The sequence below is a fragment of the Astyanax mexicanus genome, chromosome 19 (assembly GCF_023375975.1).
Source record: "Astyanax mexicanus isolate ESR-SI-001 chromosome 19, AstMex3_surface, whole genome shotgun sequence".
NCBI lineage: Eukaryota > Metazoa > Chordata > Actinopteri > Characiformes > Acestrorhamphidae > Astyanax > Astyanax mexicanus.
Genome location: NC_064426.1, coordinates 28,844,483 through 28,866,380, shown reverse-complemented (window position 1 = coordinate 28,866,380; position 21,898 = coordinate 28,844,483). Strand labels below are relative to the sequence as shown.

The window sequence follows — 21,898 nt, the reverse complement described above, 5'->3', positions numbered from 1 at the left end:
ATGACAAAGCCACAGGTAGGTACGGGAGTAAAGAAAGAGTAATAGAACCTAAAATATGAGACGGGGAGACGAGGCAGAGGGGAGGGCTGCAGCCTGAGGGCAGCGCTGCACAGTCTGTCGCTCGGCTGGCGTGGTAAGATGAAAGCAGGTCTGCCTAAAGCGTCATTAACCTCCACAACACGCCGCTGTCTGTGGACATAATTAAAAATACAAATGAACAATTAAAGTGATGCGATACAAAAGGAAATAGTCTCCCGATGAATTTTAACAAGACTTCAAAAAGACATGAAAGCGATAAAGGATAGATTTTGGGTCAGTTTGACACAAATTAAACCATTCAGATGAAAAAACAAAAAAACAAGCAGCTTAAAATGCAGGAGAAGGTAAATCCCACTGGGACAGGAATAAGTACTGAGTCCTATGACTTTTGCCATATTCCATTGAAGCTTAAGAACGCTGAAAACCCAAAAATCAGTGTCTCAGAAAATCTGAATATTATATAAGGCCAATTGGGACTTTTGGCAGTGTGGGCAGTGTGCAAAGTCCTGCTGAAAAATGAAATCCACATCTCCATGAAAGTTGTCAGCAGAGGGAAACATATTTTCCTTTAGAAAGATATTTTCTTTAGACTTGATAGAACACAGTGGATCAACACCAGCAGATGACATGTCTCTACAAACCATCACTGATCATCAGTAAATTTTACATTTCCTTTGTAAATCAAGAGACCAGAGTCTGGAGGAAGAGTGGAGAGACACACAGTCTAAACTGCTTGAGGTCTAGTGTGAAGTTTCTACAATCAGTGATGGTTTAGAGAGACATGTCATCTGCTGGTGTTGATCCACTGTTTTATATCAAGTCTAAATTTAAATGGATTTCATTTTCCAGCAGGACTTGGCAAACTGCCCACACTGCTGTAAGTATCAATTGGTCTTATAAAATATTAGACCATCAATAATAAAATAAATAAATGCTTAAAATAGATTACTCTGTGTGTAATATATCTATATAATATAAGCTTCACATTTTAAACTAAATTACTGAAATAAACTAACCTTTGATGCACCAGTATGTGTGGGGCCTCCTGCTTTAATTGTGGACGTGTTGTCTCCTTGCCTTAAGTACATCGGCCTCACTCAGTTGTTAACCTCACTCACAAGATAACACCTCACAACTTATAGTGGTGTAAGCATCCCCAAGCCTTTTCCTGAGGTAGCACATCACTATCAAGTAAGAAATCCAACTAAGTAAAAGACTAAAAAGACTAAACTGCTGCTTAAATGATTAGTCAAAACCTTTCTATCTCTAGAGACGTAGAAGTAGTGAGCGCTTATCTTCTGAAGGCAGAAGCCTCTCCATCATTAGTGTGACGGAACTGATTGGAGACTTTCTCTCACTCCCAGCCTCGAGCCTTGTGGTCAGTGTCACTTAGGTCCATAACCCCATTTAACCCCGAGAGCAGAATGTTAATAAAAAGACATTACTCTCTGCACTCAGTGGACCTCAGAGAGAGAGAGAGAGAGCATCGCTAATAAGAGTTTTTACCAAAGAAATCAGAATTTTCAATGAACAGCATTTTAATATTCCAGCAAAAAGATATCTGTGAGTGCTATTAATAATAATAAAAAATAATAAAAAACAGCACATAATCTTAATTTCAATTGTTTAAAAATTCTTCAGTGTGTTTCAATGTGAAATACACACTAACATGTCAAAGGTCATAGGCTAGGAGTAAATATTATCATAAATCATGAATTGTTACCTCAGGGGACTGGCTATAAATTGTCTGTGTGAACAGACAATCAGTGTTTTTTTTTTTTTTTTTTTTTTTTTTTTTTAGATTACTTGGAATATGGCAAAAGTCATAAGACATTATGTCAATTCCTGTCCTGTGATTTTTGCCAAGTCAGTTTTAATTGAGTAAAATATATAGTGTTCTTTAGAACTTATGAAAAGCCCAAAAGCCAAATGACATTTGGAATGAAATTCAGAAATGTATGTAATAAGGCAGATTTTCCACTATTTTTTTATAATCAAAATTAGATTTGTCACTGTACCACACAAAAAAAAAATCATTGGCAACTTTATAAAAAAAAGAAAGAAAGAAATGCTGCTTCTTTGGCCTGAATTATAGTTTAGCATATCGTTGCTGTCCTATAAAAAACACATCTCCATTTTTGTTGATTTTTAGTTTACGACATATTTTGAACAGACAAACTGTCCCTTACACTGTGCCAAAAGTTTTTGATGAACCGACCAATAGAAACTCTTCAAAATTACCTGAAATAAATAGTTTTTACAATGATTTCCATTGAAGGTTCACAAGGGATTTTCTCTCTCCTGTAAAGTTGCTGTTTTGGAGATAAGTGTTTTTCATTGGACGATACTCTTGTCTGTTGTATTTTATTATTTTAGATCAAGCAGTTCAGTCTGATTGTGTGAAAAAGGCAATGTTTTTGGCACCTTTTAAAATGTAATGATACATATTGTCCAAAACAGCAACTTTACAGGGGAGATAAAATCTTTCTAACTTTCAATAGAGGTCAACATAAAATTAGTTTATTTCAAGTTATTTTGGAGAATTTATTTTGGACCATTCATCAAGAAATTGTAACAGTTTAAGGGAAAGTTTGTTCAAATTATGCAGTAAATTGACAAAAATGGACATACATGTTTTTCATTGGACAATGACGATATACATTTAAAACACCTAACCATCAATATTGGGTATCACAGCAACCACTTGGTTGAACCTTAGCAACCACTCGGGGAACCACACAGTCACCATTCTGTGACACCAAAACAATCCTCTAGGACACCACAGCAGTGACACAACAGAATAAATCAAGAAGAAGACACCTTGAAATCCACCTGTAATACCATAACAACCATTCAGCAACAGACTAGCAACTGCCTGGTTTAGCACAAATATTCTGTATTTTCTTCAAGAAACGCTGCTTTAAAACTGCTAATTCACATAAAATATAAAAAGCACAAGCATAGTGGATAACAACACTGTCCTCTATGTATCAGGCTGAAAAACAAACACTAACATACATACACATATCCGTGTATCTGAAAACCACAGCCCTGCCCAGTCCTCAGAGGACAGCGGTCAGATTCTGCACAACCACCACACCAAAGCGCCTGTTCCCAACATGGACAACATCTGGGGGAGAGTTTTTCGCTGCATTTTTAAGGGAAGATGCTCCAGAAAGTCAGTGATGTGGACCAGACGCTGGACAGGTCACTGGTTCTGTCAGTGTGTGAGTCAGTCTGGCAGCAACTTCCTGTGTACGTTGACTGGCACGGCCTCTCCCGCAGGACCTGGAGGTGATAGCATGTAGAGAAACTGGAATATCAGAGAGAAAAGGCGAAGCTTCTTTCTTTTTCTCTGGTAGTTACTCCGGCTTAGGACATGGGTGAAGATAAGGTGTGATGATGATGTGGATGATGCAACGTAAAGCCAACAGAAGGGAAAATAAGCCCAGTGGTCACTGCCAGAGATGTCGCTTATAACGCTTATGCTCTGTAATGGCTGAAACTTGACTTAACAACAGTGTTTAATAACAAAACAAAACAAAACTATATTTTTTTCCAAATTTGAAACTATTTTTGAATTTCTGTTACATATTACATTGTGATTTTTCATGTTATTGCTGATATTGCATCTCAGGGGTAATCTGAAATGTTAAATATGTACACGATACAGGATATCGTGTACAGAATAACAGCTCTACAGGGCTAGAATAATGTTAGCTCAGCTAACTTAGCATTAGGCATTGATTTCTTTACTAAAAGACTAGCTGCCTTTCTTTGCTTAAATTTCACTCGTGATCTGCTATGGCTTTCTGCATTCTTTTTTTATTTATTATACATTTATTTCAAATTTTTATTTTTAAATGTCTCCTCCAGCACATGTAATGTCAGCCACCTTTCTCTTTTCTTTCGTTCTTTCGGCTTTAGTTCAATGTAGTGCACTGAAGTGACACAGTGGCTTGAGTGGAACGTTAAATGCCTGCACATTTACATTGGCTGGATGATTGGATGATGCAATGTAAAGCAAACAGAAGGGAAAATAAGGCCAATGGTCAGGAGCAGAGATGTCTCTAATCACACTCATGCTCTGAAATAGCTAAAACTCTGCTTAACAACAGTTTCAATACCACAAAACTAAACATTATGCCCAAATTGTCACTATTTTCCCTATCATCATTACATATAATAACTTATATTAAGACAAAATGTGTATGTCCAACGGTAATTTTGTACTGCAGACATTGCAACCCTTGGTAACAACCGTGTTGAAAAGTGAAATTTGAGTTTCTTTACAATAAATAATAAAACTGCAAAGAGAAGTCAACATAGTCAAACAACATAAATTATAAACAAAATGTTGAATTTCTCTGAATTTGAGTATCGACATGTTGTAATTTGTAGTTGCAAAAATATTGGTTGTGAAATTCCTGGTATTTACTTACTTATGAGTATTAGGCATCACAGTATCAGTATCACAGATGCTTTGGAGTATCATGGAGAATTGTAGAAGCCCAGTAACAGAAATAAATAAGTGGCTAGCTACTACTGCGTACATAATGTCTAAATCTCAGAATAAAAGCCCTGAGACCAGATTACACTAATACATACATTAAAACAATGATAACCTGGATTTGCACATAAAACTTGAAAAGGTCATGGTAAACTCAGGTGTCTGGGCTCCGATGTTATTACATCACATTAAATTACATTACATTATGTTGCATTTAACTTACAATAATAAGATACATTAGCAATAGAGGGCCTAGAACCTACAGCTTTTGGTGGACTTCACTTTGTCAGGCAGGTCCTATTTAAGTAATGTCTTGATTGAGAACAGGTGTGGCAATAATCAGGCCTAGACAGTGTACTTAGGTGTCAGAAACCACAGTGACGGTATGTTTTAACAAGAGGGCAATCACTTTTTTACACAGGATTTTTTTCTCCCTTAATAATAAACACCTTTATTTAAAAATAGCATTTTGTGTTTACCGGTGTTGTCTTTGACTAATATTTAAATTGGTTTGATGTTTCAAAACATTTAAGTGTGACAAACATGCAAAAAATCAGGAAATCAGGAAGGGGGCAAACATTTTTCACACCACTGTAGTTAGTTTGTTAGAGGTGTTAGGAGAGTAAGTGCTTTTTAAAGAGCTCTGTTTACAGGACTTTCTTTAAGGTAGCAAGGGATGCTCCTGCTCTGGTAAACATTCCCAGATTCTGAGGTAAATGGAACACAGCACTAAGTTTCCATAATTACACTAGAAGGAGGTTGTTTGAGTGTGTTTATTTACTTAAGCAACAGTTTTTGTATACTGCATTAAATGTTTCTGTAATAAAAGAAAAGTGAGGAAAAGTATGTGCTTTTTTTGTATTTAACTTGCAATAACTTGTCTTTCTTTATCTTGGTTTAATTTTTTTTCTTTTGGAAAATCATGTTTCTTAATCACAGAAAAAGTAATGAAATTTGCCGAGAGTCTGAGCAGCACTCTGACTCGGGAGGCGGATGGTAATTTAGTGACCTTTGTCTCTCGGAGGCACATTTTTACACAGGCTTTTACCGTTAATTAGCAATATGACCCTGGAGACCGTCATCTCTCAGCTCAATTAAAGCTAAAACTGGATGAAGGAAGGCTGGTGGGCAACATTCACTTATTCCATTACCTTCCCTGCAAAATCACATTTACTTAAACGTGCTGAGCACATCAAACAAACGGATCATTACATAGACACAATGCTGAAGTACAATTACAATTTCCTCACTAGTAACTGCATAAATGTCTGCAGCGTAATTGACAGAAGTGAGAAATGGAAGCCTATGAGCTGTTAAATAACCTCTAGCCTCTTCTCAAGGATAATGGGTTTATAGGGGTAAAATGTGGGGTTTCATTTATTTCCACCTTTTTTTACCAAATGTAATTTTGAAATTTTCTACTTAATTACAGCAATATTTGTTATAACAAATAATCCAAAAGCTAATTACATATGGATTTTATAACCCAACCCTAAAGCAGTGTGTGATTATGTAGGAAAAATACATGCCCCTAATGCTATTTTCCTTACATAAATGAAAACTGCTAGAAAGCAATCTAGAAACACTGTAATTTTATTTGGGCCAAAGCTTGATTAAAATGGACTGAGGCAAACTGAAAAACTGTTTATAATTTAAAACATGTAAATGAGCTTTGACCAGGAAAAGATTGACTGTTTCTTTGCATGATGCAGCTTTAACTTTATCTTGCATTTAAAGTGGTTGGTGTGGTGCAGTGGATAACACCACTTCCTGCCAGTGAGTTCCCACATTATGTAAGAGATTCATGGTCTGGTTGACTATGCTGTGCTAAACCAATAAGAGTCCTTGGGCAAGACTCTCAACCCATGTAAGTCGCTCTAAAAGAGCATCAGAAACTGAGTGACAAACAGTGGTTACTGGAAGTGTTTGAGTCCATGCAGTGATTTCCAGTACAGAATCAGTATAGCCTGATTTTACACAGTGCTGTCTGAGGGCCCGAAGATCACCAGCATCCAAAAGACTCATTTTCCAGCCTTTTGTAACTATGTCAGAATTTTCTTTTGAGACGTGTTGCTGTTATTGAGCTCTAAAAAACTATTTCAATTAAACATAAAAGGTAAAACGTATTTTTCACACTATAAGGCACACTTAAAATACTTTAATTTTCCCCAAAATCGTCAGTGCCCCTTATAATCTGGTGCACTTTATGTATGAATTATACCAATCAGGTATTAAGGAGCAGTAAAGCCACTTTGCTGAAGTACAGCTTATACAGGAGTTTCAGTGTAGTTTCTCCAGCACAGAGGCTGGAGCAGTATTAGCATTAGCTGCTAACCGCAGCACTAGCTCTTTCACCAATCAGAGGTGAGTATATCGGACTGTACTCTGCGTGTTTACCGTGTTAAAACAAGTTACATGGGAGGAACTGCTAGCTGATAGTGCCCTGGATTACTGGAAAACTCAATACCTCAGTTTAGCGCTATGAGACAGCATTTACTAGCGCGCTAAGCGCTGCTAACCACGCTAAAATACTACTACTTGCAATCATTTGATGTGTGTTCTAAGGTCTGTTCTATTGTGAATAATATATGGGTCTATGAGATTTGCATTCTGTTTTTAATTACATTCACTTACAGTGTTTTACGCACTATAAGGCACACTTAAAATACTTTAATTTTCCCCAAAATCGTCAGTGCCCCTTATAATCTGGTGCACTTTATGAATGAATTCTACCAGTCAGGTTGTAAGGCGCAGTTAAGCCACTTTGCTGAAGTACAGCGTTATACAGGAGTTTTAGTGACGTTTCTCCAGCACTGAGACTGGAACAGTATTAGCATTAGCTGCTAACCGCAGCGCTAGCTCTTTCACCGCTCAGAGGTGAGTATATCGGACTGTACTCTGCGTGTTTACCGTGTTAAAACAAGTTATGTGGGACAAACTCCTAGCTAATAGAACCCTGGGTAACCAGAACACTAGGGGTGCGCCAGTGTAGCCCTGTCGGGCAGCATTTAATAGTGCTAAGTGGTGAAAACATACTGGAAATCTACGCTTTCTGTAGAGGAACGGAAGCGTTTTATTCACCCAAATTAACATTTTTCAGGAGAGAAATCGGTGTAGATTAACATCCAGCGCTCATTTAACTTTAAAAGAAAATGTTTTTTTTTTTTTAAGAATTACAGTTTTGTTTACTTGGGCGCTTCCCCCATCTTCCCCATTAAAAGGGAAACATGGCGACACCCCTGTTCCTTACTATTGTCGATTAAAACGTGCCTTATAATATGGTGCGCCTTATAGTCCGTAAAATATGGCATATTTTAAGCATCCCACACAAGCAACTAAGCAATTAAAACTTAAATATATAAAATTATTTTTGGGCAATTCTGAATTTGAATTTTTATTAAATATATGAAGCTTGTTTAATACTATTTTTTAATGTTTTACTGATATTTGTGTTTTATTGATCTACATCCAGCTTATTCATCATCATTATGTAAACCAGCACTGACTCGGTTGATAAGTTGATACTGTGACACAGCAACATAAGCAAACCATGGGTCAGCATTAGCAGTACAGCACAGCCGGTCACTAGGAGTAAGTGACTCATGCACGCTGCTGGAGTTCTAAATCACCTGAAACTAAAGCTTACGTATACATACCTCTCCTCTATTTATAACTGTAGCAGAACCAATGAACCACCTGAGAAATCAGCTCCTTATGGTGCTGCATTAGAACACCATTCACGGGTCAGCTGCGTTCCCTTACAGTCCCCCCATAAAACATCTAATCTATAACTTTTTAAGAAGAGTTCTTCTTCTATTAGGAGTCATTTACTGCATGGTTACACCAGTAACTGCACAGTCAATCAGAGTGGGATCGACGGTTCTTTCTAAAACAGCTTTATAGAGTCTCTTCAGGAGGCCACACTGTAACGATTCCTGCGGTTTTTCCTCACGGAGACTTTCTCTCTCTCATATGAACAGCTGAAATGTGATCTGTCGCTGTCAGCAAACGTGTGACCGTCTGAAATACCAACATCACCTCATACTTCATTAACAGTGTTAAATATAACTGAAGGTGGTAGAGGCAGAGGGGGAAACGGATGGATTTAGATATTTAAAGCTCTTTTATTAGGACAGTACACTACAGCCCCCTACAGATTATCTACAGATGTTCAACTTGTTCAAATACCAGGATTGAAAAAAATAAGGTAAATTTAATTAATGTATTCCAAATCAAAAAGTTAGGACAGTATAAAATTCAACAAAATCAAAATCAGTAATAATAAAGAAACACAGTATTTCTTACATTTACTTTGACTTTAATTTTACTGAAGAAAGTATGAACCCAATATATTTAAGCAGTAATACAAGTGCTATAACGTGTGATATTGGCACTACAGGGGTTGGACAATGAATCTGAAACACCTGTCATTTCAGTGTGGGAGGTTTTAATCGCTAAATTGGACCAGCCTGGTGGCCAATCTTCATTAGGCGCATCTGTGACCAAGAGAGCAAGTCTTTGTGATGTATCAAGAGCCACGGTATCCAGGGTAATGTCAGCATACCACCAAGAAGGACCAACCACATCCAAAAGGATTAACTGTGGATGCAAGAGGAAGCTGTCTGAAGTGGATGTTCGGGTGCTAACCCGGATTGTATCCAAAAAACATAAAACCACGGCTGCCCAAATCACGACAGAATTCAATGTGCACCTCAACTCTCCTGTTTCCACCAAAACTGTCCGTCAGGACAATAATTTATTGTGGTCTAAAACCAGCTGAGATTTGGATTTCCTTTTTCAGCAGGTTTTGGCACACCACCCACACTGCCTAACGTAGCAATCATGTTTATTTATTGGCTTTAAGCCATAATCATCAACAATAAAATAAAAAAAACTCTTTGTGTAATACATCTATATAATATATGAGTTTCACATTTTGAACTGAATTACTGAAAGCAAGTAACTTTTCAATTATATTTTACTTTTTTGAAATGCACCTGTACCTTGGGTTCTTTTTGTCTGAAATGAAATAAAAAAAAAGTTAAATTAACTGTTAGAAACAGTACTTCCAAAACAAAACTTAGCTTCCAAAACATAATTAGCATTGCAACAAAAAGAGAAAGTAGAGAAAGTGCTTGTTTATGAAGTTTATAAAAGGTGCCCTAGAACTAAAACCTGTATTTAACTTGGCACAGTTGAATAATGAGACTTTGATACATGGAACCGACATACTCTGAGCCTCAAACACCGTGGTGTCCTCAATCAAAATCACAGATGAGTGTGACCTGAAGAGAGACTGGCTGAGTGAGAGTATGTGTGTGTGTGAGAGAGAGAGAGAGAGAGAGAGAGAAGAGAGAGAAAAGAGAGAAAGAGAGAGAGGGTGAATAACAATTCAGAGACAATAACTTGCTTCATATTTAATGGCCTGTCCGACATCATTACAGCTGCCGGTCCGGACGTAGGCCTGACATCATCTTGTCATCTCGACACGGACCCTCTACACTGTGATGATGACAGGCCTTATGAAATATAAAATGATAAATCAACAAAAGGAACCTTTCAGGGATACGTCTCGCATGGAGATATAATCGAAAAAGACATGTTCTTTATTACATCCTGCCTCGTCCCATTTTTCTCCCCTTTTCATTGTCCCACTGGGAGCTCTGGACATTCATAGAGTCTCCGTCCCAAGGGCTTAACAGACATCCTCTCCCCGTCATCAAACACAAGCTCTGCATTCAGAACCCAAACACAGACGCCCAAGCAGACGAGGCAAAACCCGAGCCCAAAACAAACACAGACATGACGCGAGTACAAACATCAAGGTCACGCGGATTCCTAATGCGGACCACTGCGGCGCATCCTCATGACAAAGGATGTTGGGAGCGCGCGGCTTTATCGTGAGGCAGCAGGATCTTTTCATGAGCGTCACGTCCAGCTCCGGCCGGCCACCCAACGAGCAAGACCATTACATCACTCTGCGATGTCCTTGGACCAGATAACCACCTTCTCTGAGCGGAGAACAATATTGTACCCAGCAGGAAGCTTCCCCTCAACATGCGCAGGGCCTGGACTTCATTACACTTCATTTGCATGAAGCCGAGCCGAGCACCGCTGACAACAACAAGCAAGACTTCAGTCATTTCAAGCCTTTTTTAAGACTTTTCTGAAAAGAAAAACACACGAATGACTCGGGGCGGCATGGGAGGAAATTCTGATATCTTGAACTTTCCATTCCAAGCCTTTTAAATTAATTTATTTTTCCCCCAATTTAGCAAATTACCACACTCACTCACTAGGACTCCCCTAGTCCCTTGTAAAGCTCCTAAATAGAGTTGAGCAATATAAAAAATATGTACTTTATATATATATACTTTATATATATATATATATATATATATATATATATATATATATATATATATATATATATATATATATATATATATATATATATCATAATATTTAACTTTACAATAAAACTTTTACATAAATTTTTTTATTTTTGACATTTTTTGTTTAGGTGAAATACATATAGTATTTACCTTACTCCAAATTATTTCCATTTATGACTCTCTTATTTTCTTACTTTTATCATTTACCTGCTCGTATTCTTAAATTAAGTAACCTTTGTCTTTTATTACTGATCTTAAACCTTTAAAAAATATATATATATTTTAAAAATATATATATTTTTTGTGTTTAATTGTGTTTGTGTTTAATTGCTGTATTATGTACATACATTCCCTATTTCACTTTCTATTTATTTTAAACTCTGCACTGTAAAACACTTTTAGATGCATGCCTAATGTATGAAAGGTGCTATAAAATAATCAATCTTATAAAAAATAATTTTAATTAATAATAATAAGGATAAATTTATGATATACTATTTCTATTGCAATTTACAGCCAATGAAACCTCAAAAATCAGTGTTTCAGAAAATTAGAATATTATATAAGACCAATAGGTACTTTTGGCAGTGTGGGCAGTGTGCCAAGTCCTGCTGGAAATTAAAGGAAGCAGAGGGAAGCACGAAGTGCTGTTAGATTTTCCGGGAAAACACTGCACTGACCAACACCAGCAAATTAATTTTTTTTTAACAATTTGATCAGTGTTCATTAAGCATTGATGATTTCCTCAATATGCACCACATTGTTGATACAATAAAAGATAATCATATTGCCAAGCTTTACTCCCAACATGAGGAAGGTCAGGACAAGCACATGATACATTTGATACATTTCCTCCTCTGATACATTTCTTTTCTAAATGGTATTTTTCAGTTGTTACAGTTCAGAAAAGTAAAGCTTAAAGTCAGATGTTTACTTTTTTATTTGTTTACTTTAATAATGGCTAATAAGGTCATGTCTTCTGCAAGTTTGGTACCAGGACTATATGAAGTGACTGACTTTCCGTGAGTGTAAAAATAAAGGGGCAATTATTCTTTATTTAACGTATTTAGAGAAATTGAGGCAAGCACTTGAATAAAAACTGGAACTAGTTGTTAAATCCTGTCATTGTAACAACCCTAACAGACTCCATTCACCTTCCTAAAAGAAAAAAAACAAAGAGCTAATTTCTACATTTATTTTTGTTTACTTATTGATCTGTTAGTTAGTCTTCTTAATTCAACAAGACGGAACATTCACTCACACACTTACTCCCTAATCGGTTTCACATTCATATATAATTGCCCTTACTTACTCTGTGAAGCGAGTTGAGTCTTTGCACTTTAAAGCACTGATTAAGGCAGTGTCTGTCAGTGCGCTAACTGTTGTTTGGATAAAAACGCTACGGAGAGTGTCAACTATGCATGTCCCACAGAGACCAGCTAAAGCAGATCTGCTTGCTTTACCACGTTTTTCGAGAGTCCAGTACAAGGTTGATGTGTTTGTTACACTTAGAACACTTGGGGTAATGCTCTTTGCTATCTTATACCCAATCAACAGTCTATTTTCATGCCTTATACCCGTACTGTTAAAATAGCGTCCGAGTTAAGTAATAAATATACACTGATGGGTGCGGTGCTCTGGAAGTGAGGTGTGTTCAGGTACATTTTTCTAAATGTTTCTATTTTGGCGGCAGGAAACAAAGTAGCTCCACTGACTGAAATAAACCTACACATTCCTATAGGTGCTCTCAGTGCGCATAAACCTCCACTTGTTAAACACACACGGACACACTGCACATCCCAAACCTGACTTTTAACTCAAGAATAAAGAGAATAAAGACTAAAATAACATTGCTGTCCCCTTAAATGAGCGCAAAGAGGTCCCTAGAAAGTCAAGGAGCCATAGTAAACAACTTCTATAGAAGTCAAGGGCCCCATAAAAATAATGGTATGCCCTGCTATTCTTTAGGGCCCCCTGGTAGGGGCTCTCATAACCAGGGCCCTCTTAAAATATGCCCTCTCTTCCCTAGGACGCCTAATAGCCAGACGTCGAAGTCAGACTGCCACAAAGCCTCATCCATCATAAGGGGCCCCCCCCAAAAAAAACTAGGGCCCACAAAAGCATGGCTAGGGCCCCCAAGAGGCCCTGGGATCAAAGTCCCTAATAGTCAGAGTATCCTTAAAAAATATATATATATATATATGGCATCATAAACGTTGACAGGCATCGCAAAATGTTTTGGACCGGGGCCCCCTGACCTCAAGGGCCCCTGGGTGCTGGCCCCACTGGCCCGGTCAGTAATCCAGCCATGGCATAAACACACAGGTCATTATCCTCCGCTGAGACATGCAAAGTGACACACTGTTAAAATACAATGCGCCAAAGTGCGCAAGTGACACATAGACTGGTATATTTCACGTTACGCCCAAAATACACCCATGATTAATTAAGAGAATTAGTTCATGCCTTTTGCGCGCTTCGATCTGCGCAAGGCGTACTTTTTTGACACACAGACACGCCCTAAATCCAGCTGCGTCATCCGCAATTGACCGGTGCACTATAAATCTGTAAAATTGGGCCCTTGGTCTGGTTAGTTTTGGTTTTGAACTGCAGTTTTGCAACTAAATAGCACTAAAAAACTTTGCTGCTTCTTGTCGTTATCACCTATGTAAGCTATATCCCCGTATACTCGACTCTGATTGGTTTGTAGATAGTTGTCAGTTGGACAAACTCTCTTTGCAGGTGTTGTGTCGTATTCTGCCACCCTGCCAAATTCCGACTCCTCTTCACAGTAACAGATTCCCCTTAGATTCCTTTCGTTTTCTTGTTTATTTAAGGATTAATCTACAGTTACAGTAGATACAGGAATTACCAGCTCATACTCAACATAAAGAGGAAATCTGTTTGAAGAATGTAGCACAAAACCAGTACCAGTACAATGGTTCAACAGATCTGCTCCTTTGGTCAGGACCATGGTTTTGCAGCTTCTTGCACTTCTATTTCAGACCAAACTGAGAAGTCCAAATTCCTGCAACAGATATGACATTGTACGGCACTTTCTCACTTTCCAAACACATTTCCAGATCACCTGCTCTTTGTTCTACACCCTGACTGTACTCTGTTTTATATGTGCAGGTTATCAGACAGTGTTTGCAGTGGGCTAAGTGTCTGGCTGTGGTCTGGAGAGGGCTCTCCTCTTGTGGACCACTGCACAAACACTCCTTCCTGCAGAGATAATCTCCACTAAACCATCTGCACTGTCATCTTCCTGCAGCGCTGCCCACCGCGGAGCTGCTGAGGCTCAGAGCACCTACAGCTACATCACACTCTGAAGCTGAAAAACCAAAACCATCACACAGAAAAATGTATGCAAAAAAGGAAGAGGAAGATGGATGATCACAAGCCATCAAATCAAGCTGAACTGCTTGAATTTTTGCACCAGGAGTGGCATAAAGTTATCCAAAAGCAGTGTGTAAGACTGGTGGAGGAGAACATGCCGAGATGCATGAAAACTTTGATGAAAACTAGGGTTATTGCACAAAATATTGATTTCTGATCTCTTAAAACTTTATGAATATGAACTTGCTTTCTTTGCATTATTTAAGGTCTGAAAGCTCTGCATCTTTTTTTTTTGTTATTTCAGTGATTTCTCATTCTTATGCTGTAAAAGACAATATTTTTATTTGGAATTTAGGAGTAATGTTGTCTGTATTTTATAGAATAAAACAGCCATGTTAATTTTATTCAAACATAAACTTATAAATAGCAAAATCACAGAAACTGATTTAGAAACTGAAGTGGTCTCTTAATTTTTTCCAGTGCTGTATTTGTACAGTATCATTTATTCTACTTCAGACCTGGATATATGGAGATATTTGGAGTGCATTATTAGTATCATGACATTCTGGATCATTGATTTCTGTTATAAATCTGATAAAACTCTTGTATTTTTTAAATCTTAGTTAGTGGTTTGCCATATTATATTGTATGCAATAATAACATTAAAATTTCATTTTGTTACAGTAGTGTATTCTTGAAGTATTTTTTTTTTAATTCAGTGTTTTGTCATATTGGCAAGAGTATCGTTATTGCAAAAGTACCATGAAATATTGTGATATTTTTTTAGGAGTCATATCGCCCATCCCTAGTGCCCAACAAAAAGTAAACAGCAAACAGCAGCTTCTGGAATGTCTGGTGTGCTGAAATACAATTACCACCCAATTAAACTGATACTGGTGTAGGTCTGATAGATCACATAGATTTACATGAGCTTTTGCAGGTACACTGACATCGAGCAGATCCTTACATCAAAGGAGAGACTCAACTCAGGTGTACGAGTGTGTGCGCGCGCGTGTGCGTGTGTGTGTGTGTGTGTGTGTGTGTGTGTTTGTGTAGAAACAGATGGTTACTGAAAGGGTGGCCTCTTTTTTTTTGAGGTGCCTAGTGAGTGTCTTTCAATTCACTGGACACATTCCTCCACTTTATTCCGCACACATCTACTGAACAACTGAAATTACACAACTCATTACAGGAACATACAGAAAAAAAAAAGAAACGAGTCTCAATATCTTTTAAAAGATGTAGGCAGGTTGCCAAGTATTTCATCAACCACTTGAACACTCTGCGCCCGTCCACACAAGTTTAATGATCAAAACAGTGGCCTGAAATTCACCGTATCTCAAGCAATGCCTTTCCATGTAATCATTACTACTTCTCATTAGAATTCGCTGTAGGTTTGTTTGTTAGAAAATGCAGAAAGAATTTGTCTGGTTTTGTCAATGGGGAAATTGAGGCATTGAAGAAAAACAATTTGAGTAAACAAACTGCATGTTCATACAGAAAGTGAATTATCCTGCTCTTTTCCCCAAAGCTGTACTTTCATCCACATTGCTAAACAAACAGGGAAGAGCAGAACACTGGAGGAAGAACAAAATAACTGGACTTTTACAAACTCTCTGGTTAAAACAAACTAAAACTAGAACCAGTGGGTCGTTCTTCTAAGATCTGCAGTGACAGCAATTGGAACGGTGATGGTGTATGAGGCGTTAATTTGTGCTGTGTTTGTACTAGTGGATTAGACTACGCAGCAGTGCTGCTTGAGGTTTTAAACACTGTATTTACTCACTGTATTAAACTCATTAGACACTCCAACCTAGACCTTGTACGTTGATTATTTTGCAATTTTTTCGATGAATCAAACAATTATTGAATAACAAAAACAGTGTATGTAATGTAAATATACACTTATCCATGATTCTCAAACACTTTCACACAATGTCAGTTAAAAAAGGCCTTTAAAGGTCTTTAAATTTATTATAAAAATAAATTGGACTGCTTTTCTTTTACTCTAACTGCTGCCACATTTAAGGTGAAACAGAGACAAAAATATACACTCTTGGCGGCTCTAGTAACATTGAGTAAGAGGAAAAAATAGAACTTGCAACTAAAGTTAGTTTGACTAAAACTACAGCTTGATTTGGATCTAGCCTACTGATGACACTTAAGGTGGCCACATTTAAGGTGGAATTTAAGGGTGAACAACAATAAAGTGGAAGGGGGTCAATAAAGTATGCTGAAACAGGACTACAGTCTGTAATTATGAAACTACAACATTTGGTGGAGCTAAAAAAATGGACAATGTAGAAATAAGCTCATAGAAATGTTATGATTGATGGATTCAGTGGACTAAAGCATTGGCACTATGATAGGGAGATCGCTGGTTTGAATCCCAGTCATGCAGCTTGCCATCAGCTGCCAGAACCCTGTGAGAGCACAATTGGCCTTGCTCTCTCTGGGTGAGTAGATGGCACTCTTTCCCCTCATCACTCCTTGGGTGATGTGGATCAGCACGAGGCGTCTGTGAGCTGATGTATCGGAACTGAGTGCACTGTGATGCTAGTCGGCAATGCAGCATCAGCAGCAGTTCAGAAAGAGGGGCAGTCTGACTTTGTATGTCAAAAAAGGAGTGAGCTAGTGATGGGGGTTATACAGCTGACTAGCAGCTGAATGGGTGGGACAATTGGCCACATAATTTTAGAAATAAATATAATAAAAAAAAGATCTACAAGAAGCAAAGTGTATCTCCCTGATTTATTTTTGGATACTCAAAAGTTTGTTATTAATAATTATCCCTAAAAGTGTTTTAAAGAACATTTTCTACAGAGAAATTTCAAAGTTTTCATTCTCTCTCTTCACAAATGCAAGAGTTTGCTGCGAAGAATGATCGATGCGAGAGTGCCGCTAGCATTTAAATGCCATCCAGGACTTAGCAGATAACCCAGTGCTTTTGAGAAGCAGAGGAAAGTCTTTGAACTGGACACCAGAATCAATCAACAGTAGATGAAATCTCAGCCCATTGATCTTAAGAGCTTTCGGCGACCGGGATGAATAAAATGGCAGGCGTGCTCCACGGCGCGAAACTGTAGAATTGATCAAAGGACGGCTCGAACCGGACAGACAGGCCACCTTCTGTGCTGTTTAGACGTCCCTATTATGCTGGAATTAGCCTTTTCTCTTTGCCACAATAAAAGGCTGGACGGCTGCTCTCTGAGAGAACCGATGGTGTCGGAGAGCGAGAGAATTTAAGGGTCCGCGGAGGCCACTGAAGAAAGTGCACTGTACAGATGTATTGACTGTTTCTCAGTCTAGCTAATGCTTCTGTAAGGTGCTGGAAGTCACACCAGCAGCCAACACTCAAACTCTCAAATCAGACAGGTCAACCTCACAAACTGCAAAAAAAAAAAGAAAAGAAAAAAAAGGATTCAGCCACTCCTGTCACCTGCTTCAGATAATACAATGCCATTTACTGTCAGGGCTTTTAAACCTTTATTCTCAGTGAAGAAAAAAAAACAAAAACGACCCTTATCTCACTAAGACCTTTCATCTTTATCTATTTTTATTACCCTTTCTCTCTCTGTCGCTGAATCTGTTCTGCTCTCGTATTTCCCGAAGCGCCGCGCTGCCCGGGTTTAGGGTCAAAAATTAAAAATAGTCCTGCTCAGGGACAGCTGGTGAACCCAGCCTAAAAATAGCCCATCATCTGTTGCACCACTAAAACAAAAGACAGCCACTGTGACTACTACCCTACAGGAAGACAATTTAGAATGAGTGCGAGTGTGCTGGGACTCATGTTCTTTTAATAAAATGTTCTTTTACTTTAGTAAACTTTTCTTTTCAACATTTGAAACTTGCAAAAAAAAAAAAAATGTGGTTTTATTTTGCTAGAATGAATACTACAACAGAAAAAAGCCTGTCATATAAAAAATTTAGAGAAACAGATTAATTACATTACATCATTCTTTAAACAGTGCTCTCTCTCTTGTTTTTGCTTGCACCAAGAGACAAGCACATCAAGCACATGCATAGCAACCACCTGGAATACCCATAGCAACCACCTAGCAAAAACAGCTTGTTTTTTGTCTGTTATATAAATAATAACGCAATTATGCTACTTACTTTTAAAAAGATATTAGCAAAATACTTCTAACTCTAATAATACTAATGGTCTTTTCATCTTCTCCATCCCTCCTTCTCTCCCTTGTTTACCTCTGAACTGATCTCATTTTTTATTTATTTATTTATTTTTTTAAAGCTCTCCTCCCACTTCCCCATCTCAACAAGTAAAAAAAAACTGACAATTAATTGAAGAAATAAAAGCTTTACAAATCTTCTCAAACAAAAAAGAGGAAGGAAAGAAAGCTTACAGCGGCCGCCTCTCAGGAACAAGGAGCTACTGTTTTCATAAAAGAAAACCATGAATATAATTTACTGCTCAATACCCCTGTTTATGGATGTGTGTGATGGGGGTTTGCAGAAAACCAATGCAAAAGTGAATCGGAGCGGCTGCAGTAATTGCACGGCCTTCCAGTCTTTAGCGCTCTCCTATATCAAACTAATAGCATAATCATAAAAAAGAGGTAATTACAAACTCCAATTATGTTTCGTTATTTTGTCATTTGTTTTCTTTAGGGGGGAAATAAAGACAATAAATTTTACAAACTTGGTTCAGATTTTTTTTTCCTTTTGAATAACAAAGCTGAATAATAAAGAACCTGCACGTTTCACTGTCAGGAATTCTAATGATTGTCTGGGTGAGATTGTGCATGTATCTGATTAAAGCTGAGCTGAGTAACTGAGGAAGACTCTGAGCAGCACACATTTATTCAAATGGGTTATTAAAGCCTGTGTGTGACTCTTTCATGCCTTAAATGTGTTAGTTTCCTGATTAAAGGCAAAAAATGCCCTAAAAACATATGATATATGCATTTTGACAGTGGCATCATGGGCTCATCAAAACAACTCTCAAATGATCTAAAAACAAAGATTGTTCAACATAGTTGTTCAGGGGAAGGATACAAAAAGTTGTCTCAGAGATTTAACTTGTCAGTTTTCACTGTGAGGAACATGGAAGACCACAGGGACAGTTCTTGTTAAGCCCAGAAGTGGCAGGCCAAGAAAAATATCAGAAAGGCAGAGAAGAAGAATGGTGAGAACAGTCAAGGACAATCCACAGACCACCTCCAAAGAGCTGCAGCATCATCTTGCTGCAGATGGTGTCACTGTGCATCTGTCAACAATACAGCGCACTTTGCACAAGGAGAAGCAGTATGGGAGAGTGATGCGAAAAAAGCCATTTCTGCAAGCACGCCACAAACAGAGTCGCCTGAGGTACGCAAAAGCACAAAAGCACACCTCAAGCGACTCTGTTTGTGGCGTGCTTGCAGAAATGGCTTCTTTCGCAGCTCTTTGGAGGTGGTCTGTGGATTGTCCTTTACTGTTCTCACAATTCTAGTCAGTAAAAAGTAGTTAGGAGTCTTCAAATCAATAAAATGATAAGGGTGCCCATACTTTTGCAGCAGTCAAATTTTGGTTTAATGCATATTGCACATTTTCTGTTAGTACAATAAACCTCATTTCAATCCTGAAATATTACTGTGTCCATCAGTTATTAGATATATCAAACTGAAATGGCTGTTGCAAACACCCAAATATTTAGAAGTAAAAATTATTAAGATTAATAGGGGTGCCCAAACGTTTTCATATGACTGTATGTTCCCAGTAATCATCAAAATAAATCATATTTTATGCCACTAATATAATGCAATTAACACCAGAAAGATGCATCTCTACCACTTTTTTTTTAAAAATACAGCAAATAAATTAAATATAACAAAAAAATTGTATTTAAAAATAGTTAACCAAATAAAAAAAATGTTGGCTATACTGTGCTATATAATAAGCAATACTGAGATCAACAAAAATGATTCAGATCATGTAAACACATTGTACTTTTAGGCGATGATGTGAATATCATGACAGGCCTAAAACAGAGACTTAAACAGCAGAAAAAAGACATATGGAAACTTGCTGTAACCTCAGCTTTGCCTTTCTCTGTTTGTGAAAACACAGACGAGTCGAACGCAAAGGACAAACATAGCATCGTACCACGCGTCCGCAAGGTAAACAAATTTCCGGGAGATTATAAAATCGGCATGATTTATTTTGGGTTTACATGTGCTAAGAGGCTTATCTGAGTGAAGAGATAAAAAAATGTTTTTAAAAAAGCTGAAACAATGCATTTTATGTGGAAATTGAGCGCCTGCCTTCTTCCATTTCCAGGAACCGGTGGGAGGAGGGGGGGCAACAATCGGAGTAAAGAGATCAACACATCCATCACTGTCGACCAACAGAGTTAAAGCAGAGCACGAAATCACACCGGCCTCTGCTGCTGCTGCTGCACCGCTCCACACACACTTCAAGGACACGTGTGTTTGTGTGCACACACACGCGCGCGCACACACACACACACACACACACACACACAGTGACACTGCAGCGTAGAAGGTGTGAGAGAAGTCTGAACAGATTATGCAGTGATGTCCCTCGCTTGTCCATCTCACTCCTCTAACACCTTTCCCTCTCCACGTGCTCTCTTAGTTTAACTTTTACTGTGTGTGTGTGTATCAACAGGCCAGAGAGATATAGATAGAGCGAGAGGAGTGTAAAAAAGGTGGAGGGAGAAAGGAAGGAAGGAAGAAAAAGGAAGGAAAGAAGGAAAATGTTAGAGAGACAGGGAAATTAGAGGAGAGAAATAAAGGGAGAGATAGAGAGGAAAAAAGTAAGTAAGGTAAAAAAGGAGAGCTGGAGAGAGGGGGGATAAAAAGATTTTTAAAAAAGTATAAGAAAGAAAGACAGAAGAAATTAAGACAGATGAGACGAGATGACAAGATTCACAAAGTTAGAGGGAGAGAGAAAGAGATACAGTAATGGAGGGATAGAGACAAAAGGGGCAGGAAGAGGTTAAAAAAAATAAGTAAAAGAAAGGTATGTAGAAAAAAGGATGGATGGGGAAAAAGAGGAAGTGGAAAGAAATGATGAAGAAACAAAATAACAGAAATTAATAGTAAGGTGGAGGGGATGAATGACAGAGAGCAACAGAGGAAGAGGCGAATAAGGAAGAGTAAGGGATGGAGTAGAAGTGAGAGGAGTGAGGACAGAAGGAAAGAGGAGGAGAGAGAAAGAGAGAGAGGATAAAAAAAATACATATATAAAAAAAGTGTATGTAAGAAGTTGTAAGAAAGCAAGACAAGAATGAAAGAGAAAACTGAGAGAAAAAAAGGAGAGAAATATAAGAAAGGAATAATAAGGTGGAGGGGATGAATGAATGAAGGAGCAACAGAAGAAGAGGGAGGGAGAAAGAGATAGACGAATAAAGAAGATTTAGAAGTGAGAGAAGAAGTGAGAGAAGTGAGGATAGAAGAGGGAAAGAGGAGGAGGAGGGAGAGAGAGAGAGAGAGAGAGAGAGAGAGAGAGAGAGTGAGAGAGGATAAACAATATATATTTATATATATATATATATATATATATATATATATAGAGTATGTTAGAAGTTGTAAGAAAGCAAGACAAGAATGAAAGAGAAAGAGTGAGAGAAAAAAGGAGTGAGACACAGAGA

General features: G+C 37.9%; 1 protein-coding gene across 1 annotated transcript in view; it reads right to left on the bottom strand.

Annotated features, from left to right (window-relative positions):
- Positions 1-21,898, bottom strand: part of tmem104 (transmembrane protein 104) — a 94,319-nt gene that overhangs the window by 42,108 nt on the left and 30,313 nt on the right. The gene's annotated exons all lie outside the window — the stretch shown is intronic.